This window comes from Anolis carolinensis, chromosome 1 (genome assembly GCF_035594765.1).
Source record: "Anolis carolinensis isolate JA03-04 chromosome 1, rAnoCar3.1.pri, whole genome shotgun sequence".
Taxonomy (NCBI): domain Eukaryota; kingdom Metazoa; phylum Chordata; class Lepidosauria; order Squamata; family Dactyloidae; genus Anolis; species Anolis carolinensis.
This window is the reverse complement of record NC_085841.1, coordinates 338,378,119-338,405,731: the sequence shown is the minus strand read 5'-3', so window position 1 is coordinate 338,405,731 and position 27,613 is coordinate 338,378,119. Positions and strand designations below refer to the sequence as shown.

The 27,613-nt window shown below is 38.4% G+C and overlaps 1 long non-coding RNA gene and 1 pseudogene across 2 annotated transcripts; both read left to right on the top strand.

Moving 5' to 3' along the window:
* The first annotated feature begins 4,792 nt into the window (after nt 1-4,792).
* Nucleotides 4,793-27,062, top strand: LOC134295657 (uncharacterized). 2 transcript variants are annotated; one of them, XR_010002275.1, is made up of 3 exons: nt 4,793-5,624; nt 8,455-8,624; nt 26,757-27,062. It is a non-coding gene; the product is annotated as an uncharacterized LOC134295657 (long non-coding RNA). The 2 variants fall into 2 exon arrangements; XR_010002274.1 differs by lacking the exon at nt 4,793-5,624 and having other exon boundaries at nt 7,821-8,624.
* Nucleotides 12,125-13,536, top strand: LOC100564958 (ras GTPase-activating protein 2-like; annotated as a pseudogene).
* Nucleotides 27,063-27,613: the final 551 nt, after the last annotated feature.

Sequence of the window (27,613 nt, the reverse complement as noted above, 5' to 3'; positions counted from 1 at the left end):
GAAGAAGTCTTGCCCTTTTATTGCTTACAAGGGCCAACTGACCATTAATGTAATGGGGAAGCAGCTTATATGGACTGAGAGTTGACCTGCATGAAGTCTTCACTTGTTCCTGATTCCCAAAGGACTACTAAACCAGTGTGCCTGTAATTAACTGGTTTACTGGTCCATTCCAAAGCTTGGGTAAACTCTGTGAGCTTATGGAAAAGATAATCAGCCCCAACACCTGGAACATATAGCACCCATCTTCTATATGCCTTTATCTGTGATTTATAGTTTGGTATTCCTGGTGAATTGGGAAATGCATTTGCAAATATCGCTGCCTCCAGTATTTCTCACTATGGGCTATGTTGTCTATAGCATTGCTTCTTAAACTGTGGGTCCCAACACCAAATGAGGCCTCTTTAGCTCGATGTTTGGGTTCTAAAAAATGGCAGTAGTAAAAGGTTTCTGAATGCCACCTATACATCTACACTGTTAGCAACAATATGCATGATTTACAGTGGACTGTGTAGAAAATGCTTAAGCTCTGCTCCACAAAAAGGAAAATCAGCCTGTTTAGCAGGCCTTGCAAATGCTGATTTATTATCAGTAAATGTTTGATTTGTATACTAAGTGCTATACTTGTCCATTCTGTTGTTATTTATATGAATGATATTGTACTGGACATCATCACCAACAAACATCTAGCACTTCTTGTATTTTCATCCAAGCAGTGTTGACAATATCACTTATTCACAGTCACGTGCAGATTTGGAATGAATAATTGTTTTGACGGTCTTTTCCAATGAAATCTAGACAAAGGCTTAATTTGGTATGTAAGTATGTGCGGGGAATTGAGGGAAATATTTATTTTATATTCTTCTTTCAAATTCACTTTTTGATGCTAGTCGAATCAATATTTGTCATGCATTAATTCACTAATTTTATAACTTGTGATGGATTGATTTTAATATGTTTATCATTTCCATAGCCAAATACCTTCCATGAAGCTCAAACCTAAATTCTAATGGTTTGTTCGGCTATTTAGTAGATTGATCTGGGGATCAATTTTTTTTAATTTTTTTTTTAAATTGAAAGAACTAACTATTATAACTTGAAGTTTCTGCAGCTATCAAAGGCATCTGAAGATTCATGAATCAAAGCAGTACTGTCACTCCTAGTTTTTCCTGTACTGATCCAAGGACACATATGTCATAGTGAGTCAGTAATAGATTATTTGTTTAATTTTGTCAAGTCACTTTCCAAACTTTATTTATAAATTCCATGTGTGTGTGTGTGTATGTGTATGTGTATATGGAATTTTGTAAAGAGCAAAATTGACATATTTACACATTTCAGCAGAGGACTCTTGAGTGCCTAATATTTCAAAGTCTTAAGTTTGAAATCCTTCATATTGAGATATGTCTGTGGGATTGAATCAGATTTGTGCTCTCCCTCCCTCTTTCTATGTCCAAATTTAAAAACAGTTCATCATTAATAGGTACATAGCAAGCACAGTCCTTTCCATCTGCACCATGAATGCCTATAATTACAAAATTTCATCAATGCCAGGTAGCGGAGACTTTGTACGGGTTGCATTTACTTTTCATAGGGAATATCCACAGTTTGCACATTCTTTCAAAGGTTGGATGGACACAACTTGATATTTAATAAATTTAAAAATGAGGATAAGTCACACTGCATACCCTCAATATCAAAACACTTGATTTGTCAATACTCGGTGGGAGTTTGTGGCATCCACACAAGTAGAACAAGAAACTTTTTCTGGGATTTACTTAATATGAGAAAAGAGCTATCTAGGGTGTTGATCCCTTTCCCAAGTCAGTTTAGTACATTGGAAAGCACCTGTAATGTTCAATTTAAACCCAGAATATATTCATTCCTTTACTTACACAAACATTCCTTTTTTTTTGGGGGGGGGGGATTCGTAGCCCAATGAATATTTCCTAACAACTTCTGATACAAAGCTGAATTGAAACAGAACACCCAAAAACTAGTTAAAGAGTGGGTGCTTTTAAAAAGGTGACCTCAAATTCATCAGAAATCAGCCATCTTTGAGTTATTCTGAATTTGTCTGAGGACTAGCTCTCCTAACTGTGTATTTATGTGCCTTCAAGCCTCCTCTTGAATTACATCGTATTTTCTATAGCAATACACAGAGGTAGATAAGCCTGGTCATTCCTATAGCACCTGGCATTTCTTGATGGATGCTCATCCAAGTACTAGAAGGTCTGACTGTGCTTAGCTTTCAAGACCAGATTGGATTTGATCGGGTTACTAAACTTCCAAATGTTTGTTGAGTACCATTTAGACCAGTGGTTCTCATCCTGTGGGTCTCCAAGTGTTTTGGCCTACAACTCTCAGAAATCCCAGCCAGTTTACTAGCTGTTAGGGTTTCTGGGAGTTGAAGGCGAAAACATCTGGGGACCCACAGGTTGAGAACCACTGATTTAGACTGTCTGATGTCTGGGTCTTCTTGAGTCCTAAAAGAAAAGATGAAGTCTTTTGTGTTTAGAACACTGCTTTAAAAAGTATTTGTGTGTTCCCCTCATCTGTTAGAATTGGTCTTCCTGATCTGAATGGCATACTGTGTGCAATTGTGGGTGATGCTTAAGATTTCATGCTTAGTGAAACCTTTTTAATGTAACCATGTAACTTTATCAGATGTGGTCTCATGTTACATCACAAGATATTATCCCTAGATCTCAGGTTTTGGTTCTGATATCTCAAAGCCTCTCATAGTCCTGTTCTAACCATCCTAGTTCCTTTTATTTGGGATTTTGTTCATTTGTGATTGGGGGGGGGGGTTGCATGAAAATAGTAAGATATTTTATGCTTATTTTTTTCTCATACATGCATTTTAATACTGTACAAGTTTTTCCCAATGAATAGCCCTTAAAACACATAATTTCATTTCATAATTCCTATTGTATATGTTTGTATGCCTTTTTCATTAAAACACTATGTGGCAAAATTAAGGTGTTCATTAAAACACAAGGATAATTATAATTTTGGACAAAAATGTGAATTATACAATCACCTAGTAATATATGAACTACATTACCTCCTCTCCCCCACCCCCCACATAGACAAATTTGGCAAACTGTTAATAAAAACAAATAGTTGTAAAACAGTCAATGAAAATAATCATTTACTTGGAGTTGGCTAGTATGTTTCTTAGAAAGAACAGCTGTGAAAGGAATTAATTGAGGTTATGGTCACAGCACAAACTAAAGAAGGGCTAGAGCAACTGACAATATCTTATATCGGGCTATAAGGTTGACTGAAAACTATGTACATTTTGGGTGGAAACATATGGCTTTCAACTGTTGTTGGAATGCAATTTCCATCATCCCTAATGATGGGAGTGGCATCCCAGTCACATCTAAAAATCTACAACCACAACCCTGAAGTATGATTTAATGTAAAGAGATGAGGAGTGGTTGTGTATGCCTTCAGATAATAATTTTTTAGATTCAGTTGTCAATTTGTTAAATGATTTTCAAATAAAATATACACTTTCCCAAAGCAGCCAACTGATGTGCTGTGGGTGGGAATGGAGTGAATTCTTTCCAGCTGAAACAATTTGTGAAGAAGCGTGTTCTGAAATATACCTGCCAAGAGACTTGCAAAATAATTTCTATTAATCTGTTAAAGAAAACATCAAGCAGTTAAACTATAAACAAATTAAACACATTACATTCTCTCTTATGGTTCTAAAATCATCTGGGCTTGAAATTAAGATTGGCAATCCATGACTGCATTTGGCATAGAGAATATTAACTATTAATTGTTCAATTTCCAATAACCAATCAGAAGTTGGCCTTGTTAATAACTCTCCTTTCACATTCCCTGAAAGGTATGCAGTGCAACTGCTTGGAAACTTTCCTTAAATATGAATGGAGTTTTTCAGATACATAATATTCACTGATTATTCTTGTTTTAATGTGTTTGCTTTCTTTCAAGTTTGCCATTCCGAGTGAGTTGACTGCAATAATTTTATTTAATCTTTCCATGTTATGCAAGTTAAATTTAGTTTAACTGCTACCTAGGTCTCAGTACTGCAGATAACACAAAGCTTTCTGACTAGAAATGTTACAGCTAAAAAACAAGGGAGAAAACATGTGGCAGAGAAATCTAAGAAATCCTTACTCTTTATTTTTAAAAATCCACATTTTATCTAAAGATCTGGGAGTGGCGTGCCACTCTGCCTAATAGAAAACAGTGTAAACAATAATCATGATTTTAAACAGTTAAAATACATTACACAATTCAGAAAATTAAAAAGGACAGATGGATAACAATAGTTCAAAACAGTTTAAACATGTACATGTGACTGTTTACCTAAAACTAAACTAAAACTAAAATTGGCTTTAGTGAATAGTCATGTTTTCGGTTGCTGCTAGAATGACAGCGATCTTGGTGCCAATAAGGCATCCAAGAGGAGGGCATTCCATAATTTGAGCTGAAATAGCTGAGAAGGCCTTCTCCCATATCCTTCACATCATAATGTTCAGAATGATGGGATGCAGAAGATACCCTCTTCAGCAGATCTCAGTCCTTGCGCAGGTGTATATGGTTCTTCAAGTGCTGAGATTAAAAACCACTTAGATATTTCAATGTCACTGCAATTGCTTTGAATTCAGCTAAAAGTTCTTGTTGGCTGGAATGGTTAAGATGTGACTACCCAAAAAGTCAACAGGCCCTAAATATCTGGATCTTAGTAATTGTGATGTCTCAGGGACCCTTGCTCCATGACCCCATGGTCATCATAGATCAAACTGAAGAGGATATGGGTTTTTTCCCATCTTAGCAAGATTCTGTTCCATTCCAGATGTTCCCTGTTGACATTTTGGTGCCAAAGCAAAGTATGGACTCCCTTGAAACAGAGCCTGGTTCCCCGGAAAGTGTTGTGTTTGATAGAAAGTCTTTTCTCAAAACACATCGCTCCCATAAGGAGTTTTTGAGACGAAGTGCGAGATTAGCGGAGAGAGAGGATTTTAATTAACCCGTTTCCCTTGGGAAGCATCAGGGAGGCAAGCATGTTGACACAGCTACTTTCTCTGGGAACAATAGGGGAGTTAAACACCTGTTGGGGGGAACTCTTGAATTTCCATAAAAGTTCTGCACTGAGCTCTCCCTATCACGGTATCAACGTGACTAATCCAAGAAGAACATCGTCTCTTATACCTGAGCTCCTAAGCGGCCTTTTGGTGCGCTTACTCACGAGTAGACCGGGAGTTGCGTTTTCATTCCTGTTCAAGTTTGGACTGCATTTCAGATCCACCACGAATTACTTTGCCTAGCCTCGAATCCTTGTCTGGATTTAACTTCAAGAATCTCCCGGTGAATCCTTGCTCTTTCCCCACTCAAACTTCCAATGAGTTTGAGTGTGTTTCGGTTATTGGATTGTAGACTTTGGACTCTAATACTGGACATATAACTTCATTTATTTGGACTATTTTTGATCTTTCCTATAAGGACAATTGCTTGACTATATACTCTGCATACTTTTGTTTTATTCTTTTATTGCATTAATAAAGATATTAGATTGTTTATTGGCCTCCATGTTGGTTTCCAGTGCTCACGCAGCTTAGAGGCGTTACAGTAATGCCCCACATCAGGTAAGTGAATAATATCTATTTTTATATAATCTTGTTATTAAAATATTTGTTCAGTTCTACTTGTTTGTTTATCTTTGTTTTGAGAAATCATCATTAACCAAGCATTTGAGCATGGCCAGCTCCGTGGCTTTCTGTATCTTTGAGACTGCAGAAAGTAGAATAATGTGGAAGACAAAATGTGTTTTCCTTCTTGCCTGGGATGTTAAATGTACTTGGCCCACAACTGGTGGTAGACCACTTACTTTTAAGCTACAGTGCCTTCTGCTATGAAAAGGAGATGATTGATGTGACCTATTTCAGTATAAAAATCTGTAGATATGTTGCTGGTCAGGGTAAATGCTGGAGTAGAAAGACTAATATTGAGTATTGCTTCTAAGAAAAGTGACTTATAATCAGATTCCCAAACTTCCAAATGACTGAGGAAGTGGAACATCTGAAAACGAGTATAAATGTCACTTACCCTGACTGACCTTTATGGAGCAGAATACTTTATTACATGAAGGAGGGCAAGGAGACTGGTCTCTGTCACTCCTTTTTATGAGATTCAGGTGAGTTTACCAAATTTTTTAACAAGTGTCTTGAATCTGCAGCTTCTCAGATTGGGTGACCTACCGTTTACAAAATGTTTAATATTTGCCAAGAAAACCCTGTGATAGTTTAGCCTTAGAATCTCCCTAAGTTGGAAACAACTTGAAGGTGCAGAATAACAAAAAAGATATGCTATGTATAATTGGAAGAAATTGGAAATCCTTCTCCCATTCAGACAGCATGCATATCTTTCCATCACTGGAAAGCAATGCATTATATCCCTCCCATTTCTCATGCCAAATTCCCTGCTTAGACTCACTTCTCAAATATTTGTGGATTGAAACGTACTGATAGAGGGATAAAGCTATATGTAATTGTATATATTTCACACCACTTATTTGACAAAACTTGATATTTAACTGCCAAAGGCAGTTTGCCCTTTGATGTTCGATGACCTATATTTTATTATTACTGGTATTTAATATCCTACACATAATCTTCAATTTGCTATTTTTGTAATTTATGTTTGCTATTTCAAATATTCATGATATGATATTCAGTACTATATATTAGAACTGGGTAGTTTCTATTTGATTTTAATATTTAAAATAAACACTGGATTGATGTAGTCAGGCATTCCAGGTAATTCCTCACAATATCTCAAACCAGGTCTTTTTTTTCACATCACAGTGACTAAAATGTTTTACTGAGAAACTAACTTTTTCTTTAGCAGAGGTGCAATCCTCCAGAATTTGTTGAGCTGCACTTTCCCATATGGCCTTGCTGATCAGGAAAGTTGGGAGTTGCAGTCCACCAATTTATGTAGGGCTGGACTTGCCCATCCCTGCTTAAAGAGTGCATTGGCCTCTCCAATGGATTCTATCCCTTACTAGAAATCTTGGAAATTTGCAAAGGATCAGGAGCAGAAAAGGAATGATTCTAGTATCCGTAGGGGAATCGTTCCAATACCCTCATGGATACCTGAAATCATAGATAATAGTGAACCCTATATTTTGACCATGCTTTGTCTGGAAACATACCATAGAAGCACACTAGAAGATGTAGGGATGCCCACAAACACTGTGCAGAGATATTTTGTAGGGCATGGGTAAGTGGTATAATGGTGGATAACAAATCCATGGATAAGAGAGTCATACAGTACTCAGTAACAGCATTATCAGTCTTCCATCAGTCTTTGACATCCACTGGAGTTAAGAATGCAGGAACTCCTCAAAGACATAAAACTGCAAATAAAAAAACAAAGCTTCCCGAAGAAGCAAATTCAACAATAATGATGCACTATTGAGAAGTGGTCATCCCATTTCCCAATCAACGTAACTCACCAGGTTTTTGATTATTATAAAGGGTCAACTAGGGAAAGAGGCTCTTTCAAATAAAGGCTCCTAACTAAATCTAGTCAGCCATGACCATGTTATCTGTGGAATTCTGGGAGTTAAAGTCCCAACAGCTCTGACAGAAACAAGGAACAAGTCCTGCAATTGTTATCAGAAAAGATCTTGTAGCAGAAAATGGTCTTCTAAATAGGCTTGCCAAAATTGGACTATAATAATATGTATATTTCCAAAATCGCATAACCCACACCAGTCTTGTAATGAAACTGACATGCAATCCCACTGGTTCCAGTGTGAAATTTCTGATTTAATCTCTACCCCATCCCACACTATGAAATGGGGATCTGTCCATTTAAAAATACTGTTATTTGAAATATGCCTCAACCTGTGGGGCTGAAAGCATAAATACAATAGTTACTATAGTTAGACCAATTGCATCTCTTTCATTTCTGTTTTATAATTAGGCTCACTGCCTTGGGTCAATGCCTCACAGAGGTTACTAAATGCATTTTGAGAAAGGAGACATGAATTAGTGGCAAAGCTAATAAGGGACTTAACTAAAAGTTCATTTAAAGGCATACAATGGCTGGAATGATATTTAAATAGAGGAAGAAAAACAGCTTTCCAGCTGCAATCCTTCTATTAAGTTGGCACATGGAGCCTTTTGATAAATGTTAGCTTGCATCACAAACTGGTCTTAATGGAACAATGGTGGGATAATTCACTGGCCAAAATATGTCATCTTTTCTTTCCCCACATGTTGTTCTATGGTTGTCAACCCTTCCAGAAATTCCAGAGCATCTGTCACAGAAATGTAGTTGCTAAGATGGCAGCAAAGTGTAGGTCAAAATCAAGCTAAATGACAACTTGAAATCCCAAAGGATCATGTGGTGACAGATGTAAGGCACTTGCCATTCATAACTTGTCCTGTTTTTCTACTCTGACTTTAGGTTTGTAGCAGTAGCAAAAAGCATTCAATTAAGGAGAAACTGTCAGGCCTTCTATGCGCCCAAATGAGCACACAAGTGCTATGAAGATGATGGTAATTATCCTAATGAATCTGAACGAGGCTGCCGAGGTTAAAACACTGGCGTGTCTTCTGCATCCTGCCACCACAAAGGTGATGCAATTGTATTTCTCAGTAGTGACATTTCTCTTGTTCCAATTCTGTTCTCATTATAGTCGATGCTTTGATGTTAAAGTGCACTCAAAGGGGGGAGAAAAAGCTACAATAAAAAGGAAGGTGATGTCCTAGTTTCAAGTTCTACCTCCCACAAGGATGACACCTGTGTGTTGAAAAGAAACATTGGCAATAATTTGCTCAAAGTGGGTGGAAGGCAACCTTTTACACAAATGTGTATAAAAGTGGCATTTTATGAGTCTTTTCCTGTTCCAATGCTTTAGCAATATAATGAAAGTTGCAGTCCAGTGTTTGGATTTCCTCTTTGGCAGTGTGGCTAACTTTTGAGTTTACAGGTGTAGGTTTTAGCTGTAAGAATAATAATGAGGCACTTTATAGTAACAAAAATTTGAAACTGTTTATTACCTGCTCTAAGGAAATCCAGATTCTGCAGACATCACCTTAGGCAACACTTGATAAAATATTTGTTTGTTCCATTTATTTGCTTTAGAATCTTCTGGATCGCTTAGAACTAGAGCTTATATGCCCACTTAACGGCAAATTCAATTCCCACTTCCAGAATTATGAGACTTCGTGACTCTTGAAGAATAAAATATGGAGAAGATGTTTTAGACTCCACCTGCCCCCCCCCCCCAAGTCTGCTTGCCCACTGGGATTTTTGGGGCTGTATTCTAAAGAAATATATTTTCCAAGTTCTGAAAATATGCCCCCTAAGGATGCAAGTGGTGGTGAGAACTGGAGGGTAGTGAATACCTAGCTGATGAATCTCCTCCAAGTTTCAGGTTAAACTTTAAGGAGCTATCCAAGATGTGGAACGTTTATGGGCTAATGGTTCAGCACCTTAGATAGCTTCTATCGAACATTGACCACCACATCAACTAGAGTTTGGATTCACTTTAAATCCACTTTAGGGAGAGACCTTTAAACAGCGTAGCTAGACAGGTTCTGGGCCTCATCAACTACAAACCCCAGTATTCTCCACCTATACATATCCTGTGAACTGGGGAATATCCAGGAATTATTGATATCAAACAGTTGTGAATGCATACATCTAGGTTACACAGGTACCTGTAACTTCACAACAGGATATTGATTGAAAGCAATTGATATTACCAAATTTTCATAAACAAAGGCCTATTGTGAAAAATCCACAAAAATCCACAAAGATTTTCATAATTTTGTCAAGCTCATAACTTTAATAATAATGATAATACTTTATTTTTATATCCCGCCACCATCTCCCTGAAGAGATTAGGGCCGGCTAACATGGGGCCAAGCCCAAAAGAAGAACAAGGTATAAACAAGTTAAAACATAAAAACAAGAGCAACATGACAATCAAGTAAAAACAAATTCAGATACCCTTGTACAAATAAAACCATAAAAGCAGGATAAAAAGGCCATAAAACAACATCACCACTGATGGATAAGATGGGGGGGGAGGAGGGTCAAGCCAAAAGTGCATAGTTACTAGACTGTTTAATAAATGCCTGGAGAAGTGTCACAAAATTGTCTAAGATAGGGTTTGGGATAGGATGGGGTGGGACAAGAGATAAAGTGCAAAGTATATCTATCAGAGGGGTCTGTCGTGTCGTGGATTATTTGAAAGCACACTGGAAGAAGCATGTTTTGAGCAGTTTAATAAAGGCAGACAGGGTTGGAGCCAGCTTAACCTCCCTAGGGAGGGAGTTCCAAAGCTGAGGGGTCACCACAGAGAAGTCTCTCTCCCTCGTTCCAACAACCCGGGCCTGTGATAGTGAAGCGAACGAGAGGAGAGCCTCCCCACAAGATCAAAGAGATTGTGCAGGCTCATAGGGGGAAAAGCGGTCACATAAGACAAGAAACAAGGATTGGCATTTATACTTCATAGGTTTTTCCAGTAGAGCTGAACTGAAACTTTGAACAATATTCTGACAGTCAAGGTGGTGACAGAGGAGATCCATGATGAGAACATTCAAATGTGACATGTACTGGAAGTAGTCAGACTTGCTTATCTTAGGTAAAATGTCCTTTAAATTTGTAAACCTGCTAGATTGCTACAGTTATCCAGCAGGAAAAAAGACATAAAGGAATAAAGGATATTGTGGAAAAAGACATTTCTAGCGTGAGCTTTTTGAGGACTCACATCCATCCTGCATCTAATGACGTTAATCGTCATTCCTAAAGGTTCTGCTACAAATCACAATTTCTCAGTTAGTCATAAAGTGGTACAGGATTCCTGTATATTTTTTTGAAATATATTTTGTACATTTAGTTACACTTCATGTAAGCTTGCTTTTTTTTTCAATGACTTGGTCAAACCATTTTTTGTTTTTAAAAAAATGCTGCTTCTTTAAAGCCATTTCTAGCCTTCCTACTTGAGATGTGTTGAACAATAACTACTTTATCTCATTGCTTAAGATCCTTGACAAACCATTATTTCCAAGGATCTCAAGTCACATTACAGAGGGAAAATTGTCTTTTCCATTTTATTAGTATATGCATGATTCTGATTCACAATAAAGGGAAAAAAGTCAGTTCCTTCTGCTTTAAAAGGAACAATAGTAATAAAGATGAAATCTAAAGTATAATACAAATTATTAAAAAGCTCATCTGTTTATTCAGTTTTCAGTCAAGGAGAACCTCTATTGTCTTCAAGATGGGGTTTTTCATGACTTGGAGCTAAATTAAACATAATGAAAAGTTTTCAGCTTTCAGCAGGACTGAAAGAATACCACCATCCTCATGAAAGCTTAAAGATTAACTGATTTATTACATATGTGAGCTCCCACTTTATTGGATGTACATAGTGCATAATAAAACAGATACTGTACATAATAGCATTTTGCCAGGCTGTAAATCTTCATAGATTAATAGTGAGAGTTCAACAAATCAGGGATCCCGGATCATATCCTGGTGAACTTAGTCTGTGTTTAGTGTCACATCTATATTCAAGAGTAGTCAAAACTACTTCAAAAAACAAAAAACAAAACAAAACACTTTCAGGTCCTTCAATGTAATGAACATAAATAGCCAACATACAATATTTTGTATATTGGTATAAGAATGACTCTCCTTTGTACACATTTCAGAAGCTATCCATTTGTCAAATAATTTGAGAATAAAGAGTGGGAAAGCACTTCATTTTATATCATAGCTTCTCCAGGTTTTTAAAAAAGTCATTGTAATTGATGCATCTGATTGTAAGGAGACCGGAAAGCCTCTGACATATTAGGCCCCTTCTACAATGCCATACAATCCAGATTATCAAATCAGATAATCCACATTATCTGCTTTCAACTGGATTATCTGAGCCTACACTGACATATAATCCAGTTCAAAGCAGATAATCTGGATTTCATATGCCAGTGTAGAAGGGGTGCTATAGTGATACCACATGGTTTCAACCAGGAGAACAAACCTGACAACACTGTTTACAGCAGGAGTCAGCAACCTTGGACTGTCAGAGGCCAATTTTCAGGCTTGGATAGTAATGAAAACAAACAAAAATGCGATGAGAACTGGAAGTGACTTATGTCTGGCAGAAGGAGCAGCAGTGGTGACGCATGGGAGGGGGGAGCTGTTTCACCGTTGACCCCTCTCCCACATCTGGTTGCCTGCGTGCCTCAGGGAGGCCATGGCTCCCAGTGAAGGGGCTGAGGAAGACGTGCTGGTGCTGCAGACCCTCCGCGGATAGATTTCTCAAGCCAAAAAATTTAGTGCTATACTCAGGACCAAATAAAATGAGAGACTGCTTTTGTACAATCAATTTGGATCAAGAAGAGGTTTATTGCACTCAGGTAGTTGAGAAGTCATTAAATTTTTTGGAGAAGAATTTTACTTTGCGATACCAAGGATATTCCAGTGTTTATCATTTTATGTTTATGCCAAAATGTTTTCCAGAGAGATCTGCGTGTAGGTAAAGTGGCTATCAAAAAAGAAGACTTAAGCTTTATACTGTTTCAAAGAGGACTGGCTTATGCTTGAGTCTCTTGATTCTAATTCAAGAGTTCAGGGGAAAGTTCATCTTGAATTAAAACTGAATTAAAATTACAGATAATGAATTAGTATGCCAGCATCTATTAGTACAATTGAAGGAATGGCATGGTTAACTTCTTGTCAATGCACGAAAATGTTGCCCATATGCTACTGTATATGGATCAGGGAGCTCTGGTGTGGACAGGTCCATGACGTCCTGAAGAGTTGGAAGCAACTGAATGAATATATAAATATAACTGAATGAATGAATATAAATACTGTAAATAAATAAATATATATATAAATAAATAAACTGAATGAATAATCAACAATGCTACTGTATCTGTTGTGGGTCCCTTAAGGAATGATCAAAAGAAGACAAAAGTAAAGAAGAAAACAAACAATCCACAATTTAATGAAACATTTTATTTTGAGGTAACCAGGTCCAGTAGTTACACCCCCCCCAAAAAAAAAAAATCAGTTTCAGATGGAAGAAGATATTGAAAATCTGGAAGTCAGAGTTGACTTATGGAGCAATGGTAATTTGGTGCAGGATCTCTTCTTAAGAGAAATTAGGATTCTTGTCAAGGTATTAGGAAGTGATTTCTTCCAAGCATGGTACCTTCTTCAATGAGAGGAGAATGGGAATAAATCTACTAAAATTGACAACCATCGATCATTCAGACTAAATAGAGGTAAAGGTAAAGTTCATGTCCTTCCATCAGAGTACTATGTTTTCATCAGAGTCTTGCTGTTAAGTTATCAGATGTGAAGCCCATTTTTGCCTTTACTGCTTACATTATGGCTGAAATGTGTTGTGATAAATATGATGCCATTTTGCCTTTCGTGAGAATGTTACTACATCAGCAAAGACTGGTCTAATTTGTCACTGCAGTCGCAGAATTAGAACTGAAGGATACTCAAACGGCAAATACAATTTTCAACTTACGACCTCATCACACTTACCTAAATCATCATCCTAGGATGCTTCCACCCTGTATTGAGGATAGAGCCCCACACCGGCCATCACATGATATCATGTGACTTCCAAAGGAGGCCCTGCCCCCAACCGGGGTGGAAGCATCTTTGGACACTTCCCCCACAACAAGAGAGGGTAACACTCTCCGCGTGAGATGGGAAAAGCATTGCCAAAAGGGAGTTGCGCACAGGGCGATGGATTTACCCCATTGCCCCTCTTTTACTTGCCAAATCCACATGAACCGGGACACTTCACCTGGCCTTTGTGATGAGGCTCTTAGAGTTTTACATATTTGTACAATTATTGCACTATGATGCCACTTTAACTGATGGCAACATCTCTGATAATCAGTTAAGGAGGGCATATTTTAACCTTCTCTGCCAAAGAGTGTTGGTACCTTCCCAGCTACAGTTCCCAAGATTCCATAGCATTGAGCCATGGTAGTTAGTAGTATCAAACTGCAATAAATCTACAGTGTAGTTGCACCATTTGGATTTTCATCCACTGAACTCTAGTGCTTCCCAAGCACAAATCTCAAGATGCATAAGGATGTGATTGTGGAAGTTAAAGCGGAACTAGATACCTAGAAAGAACACTTCTCTAGGGATCTCTAGGTCCTCCAGTGGTCATTTTCCAATGTAAGTCATGATGGAGAACCTAGATATTTGTAGATATGTGTTTTAGCAGGAAAAAAAATGCATTTTTTCACAACTTTTCACTTTTGCGGGAGTCCTGTGCCCCTAATCCCAGCAAATATAGAGGCCTACCATATGTTTATTTAGTAAAGAGGAATGGAAATAAAGGTTCTTGGGGACTACCCTTCCCCTATATTTGGAATAAAACAAAACAGTATGTTTCTCATTAGTAATATAAGATGCTATCCCCCCCCCCCCCAAAAAAAATAAATGCCTGAGAAATAGCGGATTAGCTCCTGTAATTCCAGTCTTTACCATGTCTTGGCTAATTAGTTAGTTCACATAATAGAAAACTAGATGTACTAAATGCTTAAATAGCTAACATACTTTTGATCATGCAGCTAATGTAGATAACAGGTTCAGGTTTAAAGAAGGCTATAAGTGATTCATCTTTTTAAAAAGGTACTTTGTGAAAATGTTCCTAAAGAGGTTGGAGAGGAGAGCTAAAAATGTAACTGCCATTTTCAGTAGCAGCTCTATATTCAACACAAGATTTGGCTTGTCTGCCTCTTAGCCACCTCTTATCAAACTCTGAAATGTGTTGATGTGTTGCAGTTTATAGACGCCTCCTTCCCATCAATATCCTCACCCTGCAGGAGGTAGGACTGATTGGTTGAAGGCTATAGTGAGCTTTGAGGCTAAGAAAGAATTTGAACCCAATTGAACCCTCTAGCCACTATGTAATATGAGTACCTGTAAAAATTAATTTGCTAGTTCTTCAATGCATATTTGATTGGGACAGTGTACACAGTTAGTTACTGGTTTGCTGATCATATAGAAGATTCTCTTTGACTTCAGGGATTTAGTTTAAAGTACTTTGTGATATTTTTTATCATCCTCTTTGTAGATCCTCGTGAAAAAGGAATCCAATATTGTTTTCCTCTACTGCTGTGTAAGACTTCTACCCGAGAAGGTCTCTGGCAGTTCTATTTCTTTTTTTTTAATAAAAAGCATTATACCTTCAGATACATTATGCACAAAACTTCTGCACATATTTGTCAGCAATTCAGTAAGGGCTATAACCCCAGTTTTAGCCAATTGAAGAAGTATAAGAAAATATTCACAACATTTAGTATTCTCAGTGAGACCAAGAGTCTCGATAGAACAAAACTATGATTGAGCCACCTCTAGTGTTTTCGAAAGTCATAAATGGGCAGACGTTTTCTGGAAGCAATTTTTCACAGAAGCAGATTTAGGCTTGAAAAGCTACCACCAAGACAGTTAACACCTTATCACATGGAGAAATTTCCCAGTGGTAGGACACTTCAGCCTCTATTCAAATATGGAGAGGCACTGAGCTCATCACATGAGTTAAACTACTTCTGGCAGTTATGCATAGCCCTCCATGGTTGAAAGGAGGCAGAAGGGTCCTGAAAGGAGGGAACTCATTTGAAATGATGCCATAAGGAAGAGGAAGCAGGCTTCTTTTCTGCTGCCCTAGAAACTAAGACTCGGAGCAATGCGTTCAAATTATAGGAAAGGATATTCCACCTGAACATTGGGAAGAACTTCCTGACTGTAAGAACCATTCAGCAGTGGAACTCTGCCTTGGAGTGTGGAAGAATCGGCTTCCTTAGAAGCTTTTAAACAGAGACTGGTTGGCCATCTGTCAGGGGTACTTTGGTTGTGCTTTGCCTGCATGGCAGGGTTTGGACTAAATAGGCCACTTGTTCTCTTCCAACTCTATGATTGTATGATTTCATGAATTCCAGCAAAGGACCTAATCATTGAGAAATTTCCCTCTTGCAGGACACTTAAGCCTCTCTTTTAGCACGGAGAGACATGGAGCTCATCACATGTTCCAGGGTTGAAAAGGGGCCGAACTGTCATGAAAGGAGGCAACTCTGACCAAGGGACAGCAATTGTGTTCAGAGCTCCTATCTCTTATCACACGTTACATCTTTACAACTGAAAAACAGGTGTGATGGGAACCATCAAAGTTTCACATCCTGTTTCATTGCCCAACCATCAGCAGTCCCTTGTATCCTCTGGGAGTCAGTGCAGATCAATAGGATCCCATGAAAAGCAATGGATTTAACTTGGATCACTGCCTCTTGCATCCTCTGGGGTTCCATACAGATCAATAGGATCCCATGGAATGCAGTAGTTTAATAGTTCCCATGGGAACCTGCCAGGTGTGCAGACTGAAGAAACTGGGGAAGACGAATGTTTGTCGAGGTCAGAGAGATTAGAGCTAAGACAACAGGGGTGGAAGACTCACTTCTCCAAGTGGCTCAGAGATGAGAGCAGGTGCAAAAGATATGTTCTAATGGGTGGGATTTTTGGCTTTTAAAAGTGGTTCATGTTGATACAATTATTGTGAGAGCAATGCTGTGATCAGATACAGAGCTCTCGGTGCCCAGGGTGGTGAAATTCATGCAACCAAGTATCAAGTTGTTCATATGTTCTGATCTTGTGAGGCATAGTTTTGCCTGCCTTGGATTTATGTACCTTGTTTTTGCATAACATTGGAATTATGTTACACACTTTCTCTGAAGGGATTTTTGGACTTTTGGCTTTTATGGACTTAACCTTGTGAATTTTGATTCCTTTTTATGTTTGCTTGCTTTTCATATATCCAGTTTTTATTATACTTTGCTTTTAATAAATTCTTACATTGGATTATCTGGACAGTGTGTGGTTTGTGGTGAAAAGAGGCTTCAGGGGTCTAGTGCAACAGGCAGAGCAATTTTTCCATTGGGAAGATGAGTTTTTAAATTGATGTCAGTCTCTTTTAATGTAAGAGGCTTTGGATCTCTTGGTTTTTGGATATTGTTGTTTCTCATGATTAACAACAAAAGAATAATGCTGACTTTGTGATGAATGTATTGCTAGCTCTTAAGTTTCCACCTTTGAGTGTGATGGGGAGGCAGAACCGGAAACTAGACTGCTGACCATATAAGAGGGGTGATTCTTTACCTTAAAGGGACAGTCACCCATGCTTTCCTATCTCAACGTGTTAGTGATTTTCAGGAATCCTTTCATACTACATAATTAGAAAAATATGGATCATCCAGCATGCCCCTGTAATCAAAATCTTGCAGAAGTTGACAATAGAGTTGCATTGGAAAACTTAGAGATTCTTAGAGAGAACATTTTAAGTCAAATCCACACATGTAGAAGGTAAACTGAACTTGCATAGTCTCTTGACACAGCACCTGTGACCAAGCACTTTTTATGCTATGTTGCTTTGGAGGTCTTCTAATGCAGCCCAAATATGACTCAAGAGAGACAGAGTTCAACCACATCCCCAGAAAAGGATGTGAAATATGTGGAAACACAATTACAGGTTCCTTTGCTGATTGGCAGTTCAGGATCTTTGTTTTGAAAAGTTTAAAATGGAGAGGAAATTGATGACCTTATAAACTAGTGGGAGCAAACTCTTCCTGCTTTATCAGTATGTGTCTGTCAAAAAGCAATATTCTTGTGTTTTCCGTGTTTTCCTAAAGCAACAATGGTCACTGTAACAAATTACGTCCACACTCTCTTATTTGCTCCTTGACATCCTGATGCATGTTGTATACAAGTGTACACATGAAAAAAAACATCAACATGTGCCTGTTCCCTGAAATCCAGAACAGCATCCTTCAAACTTCTTAGTTCCAATGGCTTTAGCATATATTCATTACTTTTACCAGAAAACCTCTGAACTCAGCATATGTTACCATGAACATGCATGAGCATGCATGTATTTTTTTCTACCTCCCTGTTCCATTATGAAATCTACTGCAAGTACAAAGAGATTCTGGTGGAAAAGGAGGCCCATGTTATCTAGGTGCAAATATGGAAGAGATAGTCATTGTGTTTTATCTTGATTAGTGAACATTTAGAAATAGAAGTGTTCCAGGAATATAGCAAGTTACATAGAATCATAGCAGCAAAGAACTGAAAAAGACCCCAAAGGCCATTCAATCCAACCCTCTAACATGCAGAAATACACAATCAAAGCACTTCCAACTGATCAGCATGCAGACTTCATTTAAAGATGGACCTTTCATTGAAAAAACTCCAGCTCCTTGTATTGGAGCTCAAAGTTTGTACCACATCTGTCTGTTTGTCTTTCTGTCTCTCACTCTCGTCTTTCTACCATAATTCATCAATTAAATTTACATCCTGCCTTTCTCCAGGAATCATTTCACCCTCACCTTTTTTTCTACTTATTCATTACTATAAGTCTGAAAATCCCCTTATCCCTCCTTAGGCTCCGTTTCTTCACTTTCCCTTTGCTTGATTCAATAATAAGATGTTCCTCTGACATTTGGAAAATGCACAGCCCACTAGCCCATATGATTTCGCTTTGCTGCTCCATGCATTTTATTGCCTCTCCCTGTCTTCACTCTCTCTGAACACTTCTAGATGATTTTTTAAAATGTAATCCCTTGTGAGTTTAAATATCAGGGATTTCAAAAAGGTTATAACTCTTGCAACCCATATATCCCCTTAGGTCTTAAATTACAATTATGGCAAGTGAAGTGACTTTGTGAAAATTACATCTTACACATGTCTCTTTTTCCTGTGTCTCTTTGAGTTGTCTGCGGTGACTAAAATAACTGCTTGTTAGCACTGTCGAATTCTGAAGCTGCTGTACAGCCAAGATGTCTTGTGATAAGAACTGTGTGATGACAACACAGTATTCTCTAAGTTCTCATGCAGAGAATTTCAGGAGAGAGAAAGGAGAATTGGGGGGGGGGGGTAAGCACAATTGTGAAAGAAGACTGATGGTTTTTGACTGGTATGAGTAACCCATTTAAGGAGCACCCATGTAAACCTAAAGTAGGAGACCATTTAATCTTGAGTTTAAACGCCTGAAAGTAATGTCTTCCCAAGGCAGGGAGCTCATATAGAGGCAGCTAATGGAAGCAAGGAAAGTTCTGAATAATCCAGGGAGATAATTCAAATGTGCAAGAATAAATTTTACTAGTAATTAATCATTGTTGTTGTGTTCCGAAGTAATTTCTGACTTACATCAACCCCAATGTGAATCTGTCATGGGATTTTATTAGCAATAAAAGTCTCCAGGGCCAGATAAACTACATCCAAGAGTACTGAAGGAACTAACAGAAGTCATTGCCGAACCAGAGGCAATAATCTTTGAGAATTCTTGGAGAACAGGAAAAAATACTAGCAGTCTGGAGAAGGGCAAATGTTGTCCCTATCTTCAAGAGGGGAAAAAAGACCCAAACAATTACTGTCCAGTCAGCTTGAAATCAATACCAGGGAAGATTCTGAAGCAAATAATTAAGGAGGCAGTCTGCAATCATTTAGAAAGGAGTGCTATGATTACTAAAAGTCAACATGGATTTCTCAAAAACAAGTCATGCTAGACTAATCTGATCTCTTTTTTTATAGAATTACAAATTTGGTAGATTTAAGGAATGCTGTGGATGTAGCATATCTTGATTCCAGTAAGGCCTTTGACAAAGTCCCCCATGTCCTTCTTGCAAGCAAACTAGTCAAATGTGGGCTAAGTAATACTACTATTAGATGGATTTGTAATTGGTTAAATGACTGAACCCAAAAGGTGCTCACCAATGGTTCCTCTTCATCCTGGAAAGAAGTGACAAGTGGAGTGCCACAGGGTTTGGTCCTGGGCCCAGTTCTGTCATTAATGACTTGGATGAAGGCTTAGAGGGTGTGCTTATCAATTTTGCAGATGGCACCAAGTTAGGGGCCCCGCAGTGGCACAGTGTGTTAAAGCGCTGAGCTGCTGAACTTGTGGACCAAAAGGTCCCAGGTTCAAATCCCAGGAGGGGAATGAGGGCCCGCTGTTAGCCCCAGCTCCTGCCAACCTAGCAGTTCGAAAACATGCAAATGTGAGTAGATCCATATGTACCGCTTCGAAGGGAAGGTAACAGCGCTCCATGCAGTCATGCTGGCCACATGACCTTGAAGGTGTCTATGGACAATGCCGGCTCTTCGGCTTAGAAATGGAGATGAGCACCAACCCCCAGAGTTGGTCACAACTGAACTTAACATCAGGGGAAAACCTTTACCTTTACTTTACTCTTTACATTGCCTTACATTCTGTGTGTGTGTGGGGGGGGGGCAGGGGAGGGGGTTCAACCAACCAACTTACCCTATGGCCATTTGCAGGTCAGATTTCACAGACTGAACACATTGTCTTGCTCTTCAGAAATATCTCACATTTGTTTTAGGATATTTGCCTATGCATCAACAATCTCATCAAATATGGCTGAGAGGAAAACAGACTGTAAAGATGTTTGTCATTGTTTACAAAGAGAAAAACAATTCATGTGTTCTGTGGCAAGTTCCTGCCAGGAAATAATGTCTGTCTCTCCCTGGAGAGGATGGATTTATATAGACTAGAAACCCAGCCCCACCCTGCATTATTTTACAGTGAATGGCTCTCCCATAATCACCTCTGCACTTTTCAGTGGAATTGGACCACATAGAGCTCAGCAACAGCTGTTTTATTATTGTCTTTAATGGCCATAAAGCAGAAAATTTTGCATAACGCAGAGGAAACATCCTGACAGGTCTGGCTGCATGAGAGTATGTCAGTTTTATAGTGCTATTTGCCTGCTGAGGGATTTCTTGACTAACAGGTGCAGCATTAGACACATCAACAATTCACTGCCTAAGTAGAACAATAATGCAGCACACGTTACAAGGCTATAACTGACATCAGGGAATGAACTCGCTGAAGAAGCAGAATAGATTGTCACTTCCCTAGTTGCTAATGCCATATGAATTGACGCTGTCATATGGGATGGGAGGCTTGCCATGTATTGCCCTCATGGCTGGCTTGCTTCATTGAGAATCTCTGTATGAGAAAGAGCTATAGTGCCCAAAAATACAATTCAAATTAGGCCATTGCTGGGAGTGGGTGCGGAGAACAGGTTTTTTTGTATGCTGCTCACCTGTTCCCTTGTTTGTCTATTGTCTTCATAAAAAAGGGAATAGGCAAATTGCAGCTTATGGACCCCACTTTTGTGGCCACTAAAGCGTTCACCAGTCTCGTATACATCTCAATCCTCCACATTTAAAATGGTGCAAATTTGGCCCTCAAATCATATAGAAATCAGTTAAATACATGAAATGATTTCCAGCATGCACCTCAAAAACATACCAAACACCCTATGCCCAAATACTTCAATTTTCTCCTGCAATCCATTTCAAGATGGCAACAAGAAGAGATGCAGTGTCACTTCCTGCTGCCCAGAGTCACTTTGGGGAGGGGGGGGGGGCGGGTATAAATAAAGTTTATTATTATTTTGAGAAAGACTGTAAAAGCAATGGGTTTGCTATGTGTGGTCTGGACCTGAAGGGAAAGTTTGAGAGGGAACAGGTTTCTGTGCCCCATTAAGTTACCCACATCTTAGGTCATTCTTAAGGACCTTGTTTTCATTCTTTGCCTCCTGATGTTTATAAGTGGAGGATCTCAGTTTTGTAAGCCTTGTCCAGTTCAGATGTATGCTCATTTCTGTTTCTCTGTGCAGCTCAGGAAGCCTTCTTCTTTGCATAAAAGTTCTGCATTTCATACTGCATTTACCATCTGACAATAGAAACAGGGGACATATAAGGGGAGAAAAATGTTCTGTTATTACATTACTGTTTGCTATGGTAAACATAGTCATAAATTATATTGTTAGACCTGACTAGAATGAAACCACTGAATCAATTTGTTTTAGCTGAGCATGGAGTTGCCATTTAACAGCTGGTTAAAATAATCTATTACAGTAGAGTCTCACTTATCCAACATAAACAGGCCGGCAGAATGTTGGATAAGAGAATATGTTGGATAATAAGGAGGGATTAAGGAAAAGCCTATTAAATTTATTATTTATTTATTTACAACATTTATACCCCACGCTTCTCACCCAAGGGGACTCAGGGCGGCTTACAAAAATTGGCAAAATTTAATGCCCAAAATGCAATCATAAAAACAAAACAATATAAACAGATCCATTAATAACATTGTTAAAACACATTATAAAAACCTTAAAAACGTATATATAATTAATTCCATTTGTATTAAACACCAAATTAGGTTATGATTCTACAAATTAAGCACCAAAACATCATGTTATACAACAAATTTGACAGAAAAAGTAGTTCAATACACAGAAATGCTATGTAGTAATTACTGTATTTACGAATTTAACACCAAAATATCACGATGTATTGAAAACATTGACTACAAAAATGCGTTGGATAATCCAGAACATTGGATAAATGAGTGTTGGATAAGTGAGACTCTACTGTATAATGGAAGGTAATCAACTGGATGCTAGGAATACATTGAAATCCATTTATTAAAGACTCCTAAATATCCTAGGATCACAGTTATTTTTTGTATTTTCTTTTCTTTTTCTCCGCCAGTTGGCCCCCACCTATTGATTTATTAAGGACCCTTCCACACAGCCCTATATCCCAGAATATCAAGGCAGAAAATCCCACAATATCTGTTTTGAACTGTGTTATCTTTGTCCACACTGCCATATATTTCACCGGGAACTGGACAGGGGGAGTGTGTCCCTGCTGGTTCTGCTGGACCTCTCAGCAGCCTGTGTTGGCTATTAGTGATGACTGCATCCCTTTTAAAGAGTTTGCAGACCACTTCCTCAACGATCTTTTCCAGAATCTTGCCTGGTATAGATGTGAGGCTGCCCAGACAGTAATTGTTTGGGTCGTCCTTTTTCCCCTTCTTGAAGATAGGGACCACATTTGTCCTCCTCCAATCTACTGGGACTTCTCCTGTTCTCCAAGAACCCTCAAAAATGATTGCCAGTGGTTCTGAAATAACTTCTGCTAGTTCCTTCATAGTGCTATAATTGTATAGTATGGAAGGGCCCTTGGATTACTCTGAGCATTCTATCGAAATAGAATGGATTCTGTCTAGGAACGCTTCAATGACAAGCTCCACTGTTACTGGGAAAAGTGATTTTTTTCCATCCCTGGCTGCTGAATGGCAAATATGTAGGAATGGAATCATGGAACTGAACCCAAATCTGGAAACTCATCAAGTGTAACCTATATCTGTAATCTCATGGATGGAATTCATTTGTGTAGTGATAGGAATAGTTGAATCAAGTGAGTGATTCAACTGCAAATGAAACCCTCTGAATACTCTTGCCCTCTTGATGATGTGCATTTTATGACAATCAGGACTGAACAGAATGGACCTCATTCTGTTATATTCTTAATTCTTTAAGAAATGAATGTTAACCTCTATTCGAATGTAGTTGTGATGGGAATATGCCATAAGATGTTCATAGCAGCTCCACCATCCTTCACTTTCTGCAAAAAATCCCTGGCTTGTTCTGACTGGACCATACAATTTCTTCTGGAACAGGGGCACCTGTGGATACAATTACACAATAGCAAGAACAGAAATCAAGCATTTTAATATGAAAAACAACATTCTTTGAGTGAATTTCTAACCAGCTGAGAGAGATAGGGAGTCCAAAAACATACACAGGATGCTAGCATAGCCCCTTGAATCCTGGCTGCAGGCTATCATTTTGCTTGTGCTGAAGCTTTTTAAAAAAACATTGCTCAAAACACTTAGTATTAAGGGTTTGATCTTACTAATTTAATTTCCATCCATCCATTCTCTTCAGAATACTGGCTATGTTTGGAGGCTGGCTACATTTACATATCTTAATCATTTCCATCCAGATATATTACTGGAAGGGATTCAGGACTGTTGCAAGCCATTCATCGTTTGTTTCCATTTTATGTCTGAAATTTGAATCCCCCTGATCCATGTCTTGAAAAGTTCACTATCTCATCCTTAGAACTATGCTAGATTTTCCTAAGTAATCTATTTTACAATACCCCATGACTATTTTATTACTTATTATTTTGTTTATGTGTGGGAATCAATGATTGTTATGCAAAAAAAAATGCTTTAGGGAAATATATGAAATGTATTGGAATATATGTTGAATGTCAAATTAGAAAGGGATGGCGATATTTAAAAGTTCAATGCCTGGGAAGAAAAGCCAAACTTTATGAGTGTGTTCTCTTGCTTTCCTCATTCTTAGTGTAACATCTTAAAGTTTTGTTTGGATAGATGACAAGAAAATATCTATACAACATAATTACAGCTAGAAGAGCTAAAGACTATCATTAACTTACTCAGAAATCTTCTTTTCTATCAAGTTCTCCATGTCTGTGTAGCGAGAGCACTCTAGTTTTAGCAATACCATCTGTGTACCATCAGCCAGCAATGACACATAGGCAAATGTTCTTTGTAAATGCTCTTCCACAACTTAAGAACTCCTTCTCTCAATGACTCACCAAAAGCATACTTTGCTAGTCCTTCAATAGCATGGCAATCCTGTTTCTCTTTCTTATAAGCATCTGGTTTCATGGGGAAAAACAGATTTAAATGACCTTACTGTGTTCCTGACTACCCTATAATATATTTAAAAATCTGTTACAGAGGGTGCACCAGTCTTAAAACGAATACATAAATTATAGGGGAATAGAGAGGGCTGTAAGTAGAGTTAAGTTGTTTGATGGTGAGAATTCTCACTTTTAAACATAAGAAAATAAAAAGGCATCACACTGAATCAGATTGAAGCCCGATGTAGTTCTGCTTTCTTCTCACACAGATGTCAAGTAGTTGCCTATGGGAAGCTTACCAATGGGAATGATGACACATGGACTTCCTGTCAGTGTTTCTAAAAACTGATACGCTACACAGATGCATATTATTTCTGGATCTATAGAGATTGTATATTCATCATGATTGTACTGAAGTGATTTGATACAATGTGTTGTTGAATGCTTTCATGGCCGAAATCACAGTATTGTTGTGAGTTTTCCGGGCTATATGGCCATGTTCCAGAAGCAGTCTCTCCTGACATTTCGCCTTCATCTATGGCAGGCATCTCAGAGGTTGTGAGATATCTCTTCAACCCTGTGATTTGATACATTTTGATAATTATGATATGTACATAATATTCTACTTCTAGCCAAGAATGTGCTGCCACCTATCACCTTTTGTAAATTTTTGGATTTGGTACCTTTTGGAAACAGATTTCACATACGTTTAAGTACCATTATATTGAAAACCCATTGATTGAGCTGAATCACACCTGATCTAGCTGTCCAGACTTTCTTAAAGTGATAATATACTCTGGAGTTTATTGCAAAATCCAGAATATTCCCTGTCTTTATTTATGGATTTGGAAAGCACTTTGGCCTTCCAGAAGAAAAACCCGAGTAAGGATTGATTCATATTAGAGTTACATATATCACTTTGCATATAGTTTGCTACTGCTCTTATGGTTTAGTGGGACTTTTGCTCCAAATGCAACTTTTAATTAATTTCAGTGGCAGCCAATCTTTTTTCTATGTAATAATTACATCTTATAATATTCTGGGAAGCAGACTCATTAAAGGCCTTTGATTTTACAGGTTAAACAAAATATGTATGTAAGACAAACAGGGTTTTCTAGGAATTCCTATACCTGGAGATGAGCCAATTACTTTTATCTATTTTCTGGTCACATGTTTGCTGTAAACTTTGTATGTGATATAAAACATTAAAGTGGATCCTTCTTGACTACTAATGTCCATTAATTCTTTGCTAATGTAATGTTTCCCTTCCTCTCTCTTGGCTTTATTACAATGGAAAGCAATTGCATTTTTTTTTTAAAAAAAACAAGTGCTGTAAATCACAACCTGTTTATGGTTCTGCAATGACCTTTTTGATTCATTGACATTTTTTGTCAGTTCAATTTAAGAAAGAGATGGGAAATTAATGATGAGAGAAAAAGAAAGCGGGTAGCAGAAAAAGAATGTGGTACTGGCTATGTTTGGAGGCTGGCTTTTTTTTTCTAAAAGGAAATCCTCACCACCACCACTTTTATCTCCATCATTGTCATCCTCAGCACTGATATTTAGAATAGCAGTGGGGTGCAGGGTGGACCAGGTGCCACCATCAGACAAGAGTGCACCTTTGTTATCAAGAAATTGGTCCCCTTCATAATTAAACACGAGCACACAGAGATGAATTAAAGAATGATTTTATTTTATTTTTCCTTTTAACCAATTTCACAATGTTGAAAGACCGCTCCCCCCCCCCAACTCAGGAAAAGTCTAGCTATATGTCCCCTTGTGTATGAAATCCATCTTTACGAAATTGTATAAATTGTATCAAATGTAATCAATCTTTGAAGTGTAACTAGAACTGCAAATCTGTAAAACTGCCCTGCTTAATCTCATGCCTTGAAACAGACTAAAGCCAGCTACTGTATGCAGTCCTGGAGGTGCCCTAGTATGAGTATCATTGATGAAATATCTATTGTGTTTGTGTGAATGAAAACCCCCCTCCCTTTGATAGACTTGTTCTCCATTGATAAATCCACTTACATATGTTGAGAAATTTCCTGGTTTCCATTGATTAAATCGCAGCTATCGGCTGATACTCATCTGTGGACCTGCTGTGGGTGAGTCCAGAACATAATTCCATCAAAGAATCCCAATCACCATTTTGTGTTTTCCAGACTATCCATTTGTGTTTACCTGGATTGGACATTAAATCAATCGTGGGACTATTTGCATTTGGCATCATCATATTCCTGGCTTCGTGCCCTTCATGGGGGCGGACATTTAAATGACTTGGACTTTAAACTATCCAACTGCAACTGTTCCTTTTTCCTACTACGGTCGAACTCCTACAGCAAGTGACATCAAGAGGAATCCCCAGCCAATAGGAGCCCAGATCCAAACTGGGCTGGCTTTTTAGCCACGCAGGGGAGGGCACGTATATTTTGAATAGCTGTCAAAGTTGATAAAATGCTTTGTATTTCCCTGTATGCTTTATCTCAGTTCTTTTGAGTGTGCAGATTCTTTATTGATATCCTTTCTGGCCAGAAAATATACGCCTTGGTTCATTGCCTTCAAATCCAGATCGTGATTTAATGTGACCTTTGGAGTATTGAAGTGCTGTCAAATCCCAAGCTGCTGTCTTAGCAGATAGCTGAAATCACTCAACACCTTGGTGGCAGTCATATCAAGACCTTTGGCCACCTCCCTTTGCCTGCTGAGATACTTGTGCCAGCCTGCTGCTTCAACTACTGGAGAGGGTAAGGTGCTGCTGCCATCTGACAGTGCATTCCATGTCTGGCAGGGCTGTTGGCTAGGTCAGGAAAGGGATACAACATCTGTGGCAATGGTGACCACAGAGTCTAGAAGGAAATGCCTAGAAGGAAATGCAGGACAGGTTAGCAGGAGGGAAGAGAGACAGCAAGGCAGGCAGATATATGCCAGGCAGCTGGGTGGGCAGTATGTGTGAGTAGATGGTGCAGTGGGTGTCCCTTCCCACCTTCTGCAGCTTCTCCTTCCAGCACCCCCTGCTCCT